This window comes from Theropithecus gelada, chromosome 5 (assembly GCF_003255815.1).
Source record: "Theropithecus gelada isolate Dixy chromosome 5, Tgel_1.0, whole genome shotgun sequence".
NCBI lineage: Eukaryota > Metazoa > Chordata > Mammalia > Primates > Cercopithecidae > Theropithecus > Theropithecus gelada.
In genome coordinates, this window is record NC_037672.1 from 55,516,270 (window position 1) to 55,528,793 (window position 12,524).

At 38.1% G+C, this 12,524-nt stretch overlaps 1 protein-coding gene across 5 annotated transcripts in view; it reads left to right on the forward strand.

Annotated features, from left to right (window-relative positions):
• Positions 1-12,524, forward strand: part of MAPK10 (mitogen-activated protein kinase 10) — a 353,150-nt gene that overhangs the window by 23,664 nt on the left and 316,962 nt on the right. The window lies entirely within an intron of this gene.

The following is a 12,524-nucleotide window of genomic DNA, read 5'->3' on the forward strand; positions in this document are numbered from 1 at the left end:
ATTTTTACAAACATTTTTTCTCCGCTGATTGGTAGAACATGTAGCTATGTCTCTTAGGAAGATGCATTTGGCGCTGTCACCGTTTGAGAGTTCCCGAGTAATTTGATGCCAGATCAGGAGTACAAATTCAACACTTTCTCTTAGAAATCGGGGTTTTCCTGGAGTTTATTTGAAGACTGAGTAAGCATCTGCAAAAATTTGAGGTTCTTCATAAAGAATTATCTGTTTTTTGATAACCAGTATCAGAGGAACTACTATTAAAATCAAAGTATGAGATTTTAATGAAAAATTGGTTAGCATAACAAACCTATTCAGGTTAACACTTGAAAAATTTAGTGTATAGTTTAACAGCATTCATCTTATGTGATAATTTATTATTTGCATTGTAGATACCATAAATTTAAAGTTTTCTTTCTATTTGTACTTTTGTAACAAACCCAGGTGGTTTGTTAGTACTTGAAATCCTGAGACTGACTTTTAAGCTCTTTCGAATTTGTGAACAATCTTGATAGTATTGCTTTCAGAAAGTCACTTATAAACCTTAAGAATGAATGTAATTCTGCTTTGGTGTTTAGTTTATTAAGATATATATATATATATATATAGATATATATATACACACACACACATCTTAATAAAGATACTTTTCTACATTAAGACATATGTGTGTGCACACACACACGAGTACATATATAATATTGTACTCATTACCTGCCAAAAAGATTGAATAAAATATATTAAGCAGAAACTACATGAAAAAGTGGGTAGGAAACAATTTAAGCTCTACACCTGTGTTTAAACTGTGTGGGTCCACTTACATATTTTTTTTTTTCCAAACAAACTTGGATTAAAAATGCAGTATTCTTGGGATGTGAAACCTCCAGATAAGGAGGGCTGACTTTTCCTACAAGGCTGATTGTTGGACTTGAGTATGTATGGATTTGGTTAGAGACCTGAGGTCCTGGATATATCAAGGGATGACTGTATGTCATCTTTTGTGAGTTTCAGACTAATATAGTCAGCCCTCTGTGTCTGCAGTTTCACATCCACAGATTTAACCAACCATGGTTTGAAAATGTAGTTAGGCCTATGATGGTTGTGTCTGTACTGAACACATACAGACATTTTTCCCTTGTTATAAATAATGCAGTATAATTATTTACATAGCATTTACATTGTATCAGGTACCATAAGTAATCCGGAGCTGGCAAAGTATATGGGAGGATGTGTGTAAATTATATGCAGATACTACCATTTTATACAAGGGTTTGAGCATCATTGGATTTTGGTATCCTCAGGGGTGGTCCTGGAGTCAATTCCCTGAAGATAGCTCGTGACACCTGTGTATCATGTCATGTATTTGTTTGACTATCCTGTTGTCAACCAGGGTTTAGGTTAACAAAGTGAAACATCACAGGCAATAAACTCTCATTCATTTCAATTATTGTAATTTTGATCCTTTGTATAGATGTCTGACTCTGTGTTAAAATGTAAGAAACCAAAACACATTCTGATTTTCATGTATCTCTGTTTCTGAACCCGATATCGTGTATAAAATTTCCACTTGTTCTTTTAGTTGAAGACTTCAACCATTCCTATTCAAATAGAAATGTTATGAGGCAAATTGATTGGCTTGCTAACCTGATTAACTTGAATTAAGGTGTGAATTAGTCATAATGATTTTGGATCATAGGTACTAACCACATTTGAATAAATATGGTGCATTAAAATAGCAGGACACTGAAGGAATATATAGGAAAAATTTTTATATGGAGAGGGAATCAAGAATGGTCTAGAGCAGAGTATTTGTTTGAGTTTAGGAGATTTAGTCAAATAGTTTCTGGAAAAGGAAGAGGACTTAATGCTAGATTTTTATCCCAGCTATGTCCTGAATTAATATTCCCTTGGGTAAGTCTTAATTTCTAAAGTGACTAAGGCACTAATAGTTTCACTGGGTATGTTGGAAAATTTCAGTACAGTTTAGAAATCCTGATTTCTAAAGGCGAATTTTAAAAGATTTCTCTCATTAGTAATCAATGCACAAATATTTGTGCACACTAGTCCTTCAATAGTGAAAAATAATTTCAAGATAAGACAAAACTGAACTTCAACTGTATATGAGAGAGTTGTAATAGATGATGTCTAAATTTCTTCAATTGTAAAAATTACGTGGATTAAGTTGCACACAGATTGAATTAAAGAATGAGCTAATACCTAGGAGGTCACATTCAAGTGGGGTACCTTGATGAGGGAAGCCTTGGCTGGTGAAGAACTCCATGAGGATGCAAAGCAGCTAGGAGGGGGAGAGAGGGCTCAGAAAGCTCTCAGAGAGGGACTTGCCAATGCACAGTTTTGCTTTAACTTTCCCCCTTTTGTTGTCTTAAGCTTAATTCTGCCCATTTTTATTTACTCTAGATCAAGAAGTAAGATATTTTAGATATAGGAAGTCACTTTTAGTTATTAAAGATGTACTATCCATAAGGAAGATAGGTAGTTTATGCATAGCCAGCCAAACTGACCATATCAATTTTCCAAGTTTGCATCATTCTTTATCCCAAAATTATCCTTTGCTATTGAAAGACTAATGTGCACAAAGACTTGTTTATTAATTTACTTATGAGATAAATCTTTTAAAATTTGCCTTTAGAAATAATGATTTCTAAACTCAACTGGGATTTTCTAACATACCAGGTGAAACTATTGAAGCCTTGGTCACTTTAGATATGATATCAATACAAACACATTTACATGAAGTTAACAGACATTTTCAATGGGCAGATTACTGTGGTAGAGTCTTGGAAGAATAAATATCACACAGTTTCTTGCTCCCTCCCCTCACATTCCCTCCCTTCCTCCCTCCCTCCCTCCCTCCCACAAATATTTACTGACTGTTTACTCTGTACCAGGTGCTGCAGAAACAAAGATAAGTTTGACTTAGTCTCTGTTCCCAAGCAGCTCACTATTAAACTAGGGGGCTTTGGGGGTGGGGAGAGAAAGGAGAAAATCTTGTGAATAAATCTCACACAAAGGATAGTTTCTTTGATAGAAGTTGAGAGCAGGCATGGTAACTCACGCTTGTAATCCCAGCACTTTGGGAGGCTGAGGCAGGATTGCTCGAGCCCAGGAGTTTGAGACCAGCCTGACAATATAGCAAGACACTGACTCTACGAAAAATAAAACAGTTAGCTGAGAGTGGTGACGTGTGCCTATAGTCCTCGCTACTCAGGAAGCTGAAGGGTAGAATTTCTAGAGCCCTGGAGGTTGAGGCTGTAGTGATTGTGATAAGCGCTCCAGCCTGGGTGACAGAGCAAGACCCTGTCTCTAAACTCAACTTCTACTCAGGCATTCTCAAATGAGGCTCTGCAGAGAGACATGAGCCCACTGCCCTCAGGCAGTAATTTCAAACGGTTTAGTCTCATGATCCCTTTATATTCTTGAAAGGTATTGAGAAACCTAAAGAATTTCTGTTATAGCCACTGGCATTTACCATTTTATAAATTAAAATGTAAAATTTAAAATATGTATGTAATTTATTTAAAAATGAATGATTGTGAACCCATTACATGTTAACATAAATAATGTTATCTGTTTATGAAAACTACTTTTAAGAAATGAAAATACTTTAGTGACAAAGTGGCGTTGTTTTACCGTTTTGCCAATCTGTTTAATGACTGCTTTAACAGAAAGCAGCTGAATTCTCTTATCTACCTATTCTTTCAATTTTTTGTTATACCACACATCGAGTCACCTTTGGAAGACTCTACCATATGCTTGTGAGAGTATGAGAGTGACAATGTTGAACCATGTCTTCATTTTATTTGGAATTAGTTTTGACTAATTTGGGGGCCACATGAAAAGGTCTTGGGGACCCGCAGAGATCTGTGTACTATACTTTGAGAACCACTCCTAAAACGTATCTGTTGTATGTAATGAATAAATGTCTCTTTTATGCATCTAGCCTGGCACTATTATGTAACACCCTTGAGAAAATAGTGTTTTGCCATTTAGATAAGGTACCATAAATGAGGAAGGCTGCCAGACTGTAAGCCTCACAAAAGCAGGGATGTTTCTCATTTTCACCCATTACCTGTCACAAAATCTGACATGGGACCTGACTCTGGGAATCTCAGTGACAGAATGTTCTAACGAGAGATGTACTATCATAAGTCACTGTAGTCCTAGGTAAAATGTGATGAGTGCTACAAATAAGACTAAACATGGAGGAGCTGGAGGAAGCAGTCCTGTCCAGATGGTAAGTCAGGAGGGCTTCATGAGGAAGACAGCACTGGGGCGGAAATGCGAGCATATTGTGATAGAGCTGGAGGTGGAAAGGTAATTTCTGGAAGAAGGAACAGAATGATCAAGGAGCAGGGTGGGTTTGGAGTTCAGAAGTTTAGGTTTGCATGACTTACGCATAGGGGACATGGTATCAGAGACATGGCTAGGAAAATAGATTGGGGCCAGACTGAGGCTGAGGGAGGCCTTGAATGATCTGTGAAGGAATTTGGGGTCTGTTTCCATAGATGATGAAGAACCTCTCCTTTTTCTCTAAACAGATTTAAGAAAATGATTCTGGCAGTAATGTTGGTTAGAAGAAGAGAGATAAGAGAGGCAGGATGAGCAGTTAAAAGGAAGGAGAGAGAGGGAATCCAGCTTGAACAAGAGGCAGTAAAAATCTGAGTGGGAGGGTCTAGTTGTTAAAGAAGGCCCCAATGTCTCAGATAATTTGGAGTAAGAAGCTGTAAATAAGATAGAGTTTCACTCAAGGGCAGGAAAACACTGGGTTCTTTATGATTTCATTCTAGGCTCAGCTACAATCTTGCTAAACAATTATGCACAGGTCCTTGAGCTTTGGTTTCTCCATATGTAAAATGTAGAAATGGATTGCTTGCCTATTTGTGTCACAGGAGTCTGTGTAAGGATTAATGAGCTCTTTGACAGAAAGGCACTTTATTAATCTAAGGCATCAATAATAAAAATGAGAATGTTTGCCAGGTACTTTTGCTCCTATGTTGAAGGCTGCTATGTAAATATGAAATACTGCCTGGAACTATTGTCATTGTTAATAATAGTAAAGTCATTACCATGAAACGCCTACACAGCAAACTTGTTCTCAGTCAATTCCAGAGGCAAGATGAAGCCAGGCATGGAGGTTCATTCCATTTTGTTTGTTCTAAGTCTTCCTTATTGTAAGCTATTTTCCTGGTTAGTAGAGAAGTCATTTTAACAGTATTTGAATTTCATTGTATCTTCTTATTTCTATCACTCTATTCTGGTCACGTATTCCATCGCTATCAGGAACATCATCATTCTGACTTTTCCCCATGCAAATGGAGGTGGGACAATATTTGATGTGCCTAGTGACCTGCATCAATGTTCTTGTCAATTTTGGCTATTTTTGTTGGTTTAACTCATGACTGTATAGTCTGTTGGTCAAGCAGGTAAACTCCAGAGTTAAACTGCCTGGGTGTAAATCCAAGTTCTGTTACTTTACATGATATCCTGGTTAAGTCACATAACCTCTTACACTTCAGTTTCCTCATCTGTAAAGTGGTACTAATAATGGTGTTTCCCATAAGGTTATTGTGAAGGTAATGAAGGTAAAGCTCATAACATTAGGTGCTCAGTAACTGCCAGGTTTTTTTTTTTTTTTTTTTTCTTTTTTGTTCCATTTTTATTACCATTGTCATCATGTCTTCTCTTTTCCTAATTGGGGTTCTTTACCATTCCTTGTTAATTAATTATTTGTCTTCTGGTAGTTAATTTGTGATAACGTAATTGATCACAACCTTTTTATTACCTACAGTAGCATTCTAAAAAATCCACAAAAATCTTAAATTTTTTCATTGCTCTTTCATATATTCCTCTTGTGCTTTTTGTCCAGCAAGTCAAGTACTTAATTCTGATATAAATATAAGGGATCTAATAAGTTTGTCCTAACCATTGACAAGTATTATTTCCTATGACACATTGCCATCCTCCCACACAATTGTCCTGTAAAGAAAATTTGCTTGCCATTTTCCTTTTTGACCCATGTATTTATTCTCGTCTCAAGATCTATATCAGTATGTTTCTGATTTTGCTACTGATCATGTCTCTCAAGACTTCTAAAAGTACCTTCCCATATTATCTCAGATTCATCAAGATCTGTTTGAAACATACACCAAGCCCTTGGTTTAGAGTGCTGAAGCTACAGTCAAGTTTGTGTTATGCTCACCAAACCAAAGCTCATCTTTCTTTCTTTTTTTTTTTTTTTTTATTATACTTTAAGTTCTAGGGTACATGTACACAGCGTGCAGGTTTGTTATATATGGATACATGTGCCATGTTGGTGTGCTGTACCCATTAACTTGTCATTTACATTAGGTATATCTCTTAATGCTATCCCTGTCTTCCCCCGCCCCCGCCCCATGACAGGCCGTGGTGTGTGATGTTCCCCTTCCTGTGTCCAAGAGTTCTCACTGTTCAATTCCCACCTATGAGTGAGAACATGTGGTGTTTGGTTTTTTGTCCTTGCGATAGTTTGCTGAGAATGATGGTTTCCAGGGTCATCCATGTCCCTACAAAGGACATGAACTCATCCTTTTTTGTGGCTGCATAGTATTCCATGGTGTATATGTGCCGCATTTTGTTAATCCAGTCTATCATTGATGGACATTTGAGTTGGTTCCAAGTCTTTGCTCTTGTGAATAGTGCCACAATGAACATGTGTGTGCATGTTTCTTTATAGCAGCACAAAGCGCATCTTTCTAATTTGCACAAAGACTTCAAGAGTATATTGGGCTAGTGTATGATCCTTTTTCACACCTTATCAATTGTTATCCATTAGTATTGTTAAGTCGTGACTGTAAATTCCTGTGGGTTTTGACCAAATATATCATTGGCAGATTCTCCTCTGTGTCATAGTTACGTAGAATGAATACTCAGCCACCATCTCTCCCTGTGTTGTCCATAATTTCCTTGGGTCATGAACCAAATGAAACCAGTGGTCTTGCTTCATGTGAAAAGTTGGTCCATATTTGCTAATAGTGAATTATATTCTATTCAAATGGTATAGGACATTAAAAATGACTATTGAAAATGGCTGCTAGTAGAGGCAGAAAACGATTGAGTAGTAAGGCAAAACCAAATATATTAGCATTTAATCAGTTTATTCTTTTATGATTCCAGTATTGAGTCTTTCTCTGAGTCACACTGGCTTAGAAACTGTTCAGATGAACATACCAGAAGGGAGTTTCCTTTTTGAAAATTGTTATCTTCTATCTGGTATTAGGTCACAGAGATGAAAATTTAGCGCCTCTGGTTCGTTTACTTCTTCGTATGGGGTACACTTACCTTAGTTACATACGAGATGTGTGATATGGTTTGGCTCTGTGTCCCCACCCAAATCTCATGATGAATTGTAATCCCCGAGTGTCAGGGGAGGGACCTGGTGGGAGGTGATTGGATCATGGGGGTGGATTTCCCCTATCCTGTTTTTATGATAGTGAGTGAGTTCTCATGAGATCTGATGGTTTAAAACTGTGGCACTTCCCTCCTTGTTCTCTCTCTCCTGCTCTGCCATGGTAAGGTGAACTTGCTTCCCCTTCACCTTCTGCCATGACTGGAAGTTTCCTGAGGCCTCCCAGCCATGCTTCTATGCAGCCTGATGAGCTGTGAATCAATTAAACCTCTTTTCTTCATAAATTATCTGGTCTTTGGTAGTTCTTTATAGCAGAGTGAAAACGAACTAATACAATATGTGGTCTTGCCCAAGTTGTGTAATGCCTGGTCCCTCAGTTTTCTCCTTTGTATGTTGAAAACAATAAAAGCATCCATTCCATAAGGCAGTTGTGATAATTAATTGAAGAAAGAGTTGTAAAGCTATTGCAGCTATGCCTGGCACAGAGCAAAACTTTAGTATCTTTTAGCAAGTATCATTACCTACTTGAAATAATATAGTAGTTAAGAGCTTGATTCTGGAGTAGATTGGTAGGCTTGAGTTCTAACTCTATCATTTGTTGCCTGGGTAATTTGTGGATTCACATTTCTGGGCCTCTGTTTCATGTAAAATTGGTACAGTAAGAATGTCTACCTTCCAGGGTTTATATGAGAAATAAATGGGGAGTACTTAGCATCATTGTTCATTGAATATTAGCTATCAATTTTTATAATCCTTATGACACATTACTTATATAATAATTATAATAGCAAATACTTATGGAGAGCTTATTTTGGGTCAGGCAATATCTCAAGTACATTACATATACTATCTCATTTATTCCTCACAGTATCTCCAAAGAGATAGGTGCCATTGTTATCCCTATTTTACAGATGAGTAAATTGAGGCACGGAGAGGTTAAGCAACATTTCCAAGGTCCCACAGTGAGTGAATGGCAAAACAAAATCTGTGCATTTATCCGTTATGCTCTATGACAATAAATAAAAAAGTTGAATATAATATTTGGAAAAGAAAATTAGACTGTTAGGCTAATGACTGAGGCTCACTGTGTCCTGACCTTTTTCAAACCCTGAATCTATTCATATGGTCAGATAAATCTGGTTAAAAGGAAGATTGGTAGGTAGCACTGAAGAAGAAAAGAAGGTAAGACAATCTCTTAAACACTTGGAACCTCAGCGGTGTGTGTGGAAGTGAAGCCTTCCATCCTTTTTCCCCAAGAAAAGCTCTTTTTATCTTGAGGATGAGGTGGGAGCATGGTTTACTTGAATATTTCCAGTCTTATTTAGCTTCAGCCTCTTCTTCCCTTTCCTGCTGCCTCCCTTAGTCACTGCATGGCTCTGCCTGAGGCCCCAGGCAGTTGTACACATTTGCTCTATACCCTGAATGTCCCTGGTGATACCTGAGATGACTTCCTGTTGTCCTGCAGCCCTGACAGTACACTGTGTGTAACAGAATAGTGCCTGACTGCGGACTGTGTTGCCTAAGGGCTTCTGCTTTCAAGTCATACAGAGCAGATTTGGTTTCTCAATCTGCTTATATGGGCAAATTAGTTAGCATTTTTAAGACTTAGTTTGTTGTTGTTGTTGTTTTTAATCTGCAAAATGGGCATGTAGCACATACCTGAGTCTTTGAGAAAATTGAATGTAAAACATTTTAATACCGTGTCAGGTAGGGAATTTTGTTGTTAACACTAAGCATTACATTTTGCTGTTAACACTAAACACTAAAAACTTTGAAAAAGATTGGTTTGCTTTGGATCATTACCAAGCACTTTCATCACTGAAATAACAAAATAAACTCAGCTGTTATCAAGACAAATGCCCTGGGAGTACTTTTCAATATAATAAACTAATTTTATTTCCTCATTAACATGTGTACTCCTGGGTGAACCCTACTAGGATTGGGAAGAGCAAGCTGTGGAGAGGCCATAGGGCTTGCAGAAGAAAAACATGTGTGTATAAAATAGTACTCTGCTGTTTATTTATCTAAGTAAGTATGTGAATACAGAACCTGAAGCTGGACTCACCCCCAGAGCAGGGGAGTCCCCACAAGAGCATGCCCCAAACTGTCCTGAGATGGGGCCAGTTGGGATTCCAAAGAAAGAAGCCCAAATGCCAGGGGGATGAGTCCAAAACATTTATTACGGTAACTTACAGAGCGCTGCAGCAGTCCTCAAGATAGACAAGACAAAAGGGGTGTTCTACATAGGTTTGTCTGCAGAAGCGGGTAAGGGTAGGGAGTTTATATTAGGGTTTCGGAAATTCAGCTCAGGGCTACAGCCAGTTTCTTTGAGTATTTTGGGCAATGACCTAGATGCCTTTATTAGTGCTTAGGAATGTTCAAAGCCCCAGTTTGGGTTCAAGCCTGCTGGGAAAAACCTACAGCTGGCCGGGTCACAAAACGGTCAAGGCACTCTAAGATTTTTGGTTAGGACACAGAAAGAAAGTGTGTATGGGTGGGAGGGGAACTGGGGGGACACCACCATGAATGAGCTCTGTAGATTCTCAACTTCTCTGCAAATCTAAGATATTATTTTTATAATTTCCACAGGAAATCTGAGAAGAAGAGCAGTATGGAATTAGTTTAGTCAAGGAAGGCAGAGAGGAAGATGTCTTGCCATTACATCTTAAGGAAAGTAGATGGATTGGATTGGAGGAAATTGGAATTTGAGCAATTAACTGAAAAATGGCAAATGTATATTGTAAGAGCATATCTGATAAGGAAAAACTGACCAGTCTGATAGTACTGGATATTTGACATCTATTTGGGCAAATCAATGGAACCTTGAGCACTAGGTAGGGAATTCTGGGGGATATTCAGTTGGCCTTAGCACATCAGTTCTTGGATTCCCCAGGGAATTAGCAAGCAACATTTTCTTTACTGTATGTGGAATGGCAATGGCAGATTAATTGGGTCCTCTACTCCAGCTCTTGATCCAGGCACTGAACAAGGACTATTTACCATGGTCCCTCCTCGTAGGCTGCAAGCTTGCTCTGGATTATCTGATCATGGTGGGTGCAGATGTCTACCATTTTGAGGACCCAGAATTCTCACCACTTTCTATTTCATTTCTGGTGTGAGGCAGTTTCTCCTTTATGATTCTCCAAACAAACTATATACTTTCTTCTGGACATTCACTCATTAAATGTGGATACAGAGTAATTTCTGGGGAGTTAATCTGAATTGACTCATATGTGATTAGCACTTCCTTGTTGATCAAGGTGACTATTGAACTCTTATCATTAGTGCAGAAAATCATTTTTAAATTTAATCTATGACAAGACTTCTAGCTACATTAAACTGAACCATGTAGAGGTAAAGGTAATGTGAAATGCACTGTCAGTTACCATATTGATTCCAAGAATAGATTTTATTTTATTTATTCATTCAACAAATATTTATTGAGCATTTACTATGTGTCAGGTCCTGTTCTAGCTGTGGGAATACAGTAGTGGATATGATAGATTAAAAAATCATTCCTGGCTGGGCATGGTGGCTCACACCTGTAATCCCAGCACTTTGAGAGGCCAAGGTGGGCAGATCACGAGGTCAGGAGATTGAGACCATTCTGGCTAATACGGTGAAACTGTGTCTCTACTAAAAATACAAAAAATTAGCTAGGTGTGGTGTCGGGCACCTGTAGTCCCAGCTACTCGGGAGCCTGAGGCAGGAGAATGGCGTGAACCTGGGAGGTGGAGCTTGCAGTGAGCCAAGATCGCACCACTGCACTCCAGCCTGGGCAACAATGTGAGACAACGTCACAAAAAAAAAAAAAAAAGAAAAAAAATCATTCCTGATGTTGTGGAGCTTATATTTTGGTGGAAGGAGACAGAAAATAAACTGGATGAATAAATGAAATATTTTGTATATTAGATGGTAGGAATCGTCAAGGAGAATGTTGAGCAGAAATATGGAATAGGGAGTGTAGTGGAGGATTTCAGTTTCAGATAGAGAGATGAGGGAAGACCTCCCTGGCATGTCATAGAGCAAAGACCTTGTTTGATATGATGTCGTAGGCTTGTATTCTCCCCCTCTTGATGATTCCTTGTTTGTCCCTTCCAAAGCTGTTATTTGATAAAAGTGGAAGGAATTCCTGGATAAAATTGTCCTCTGTTCAGTAGTCTGTGGGTAGCCCCAATTACTTGACAGAAGCTCCAAATAAGTTCTTACAAGAAAAAGTGGGGTTTTCAGGCTTAAGTTAAAACATGTAATTCTGCTTAAGACGAGGTCTCAAATAGCTAAGACCAAGTTCTAGAGTTAGTTATAATGGTTTATCTTTCCCAAAATACCCATACCACCAATTTAAAAGAAAACAATTTGAAACATTTTGTGTTATCCCTCTTCCATAAAATTGATTCTGCTCTTAGCAATTATCTGACATTAATTTATAGAAGTAATTTCATGTTCTATTTGTTTTCTCAAGATTATTGTCTGACATTTCCTTGTTTATCCATTTACTATTTGATTTTAACAAAAATTATAATGTTATTTTTATATTTAAAAATCTTTTGATTCTACTTTGATTTCCTTGACAAATCTCCAGTCAGGGGGATATCTCTGACATTATATGAATCATGTAGTTGCTGTAGTTGGGCTCTGTGTCCGTACCCAAATCTCATCTCCAATTGTAATCCCCACATCTGGAGGGAAGGACCTGTAATCCCCACGTGTCAAGGGAGGGAGGTGATTGGCTCATGGAGGCAGTTTCTCCCATGCTCTTCTCATGGTAGTGAGTGAGTTCTCACAAGATCTGATGGTTTTATAAGCATCTGGCATTTCCCGTGCATGCACTTCTCTCTCTTGCCTCCATGTGAAGAAGGTCCTTGCTTCCTCTTCACCTTCTACCATGATTTTAAGTTTCCTGAGGCCTCCCCAGCCATGTGGAACTGTAAGTCCATTAAACCTCTTTTCTTTATCAATTACCCAGCCTCAGGTACGTCTTTATAGCAGTGTGAAAACAAACTAATACAGTAGTATATTATTTACTGCAGGGGATGAGGAGAAAGAGGGAGAAAGAATGGAGTAAGAGAAGAAGAAAAAGGGGTGAGAGAGGAAGAGCAAGAAGATAAAGAGCAAAAATATA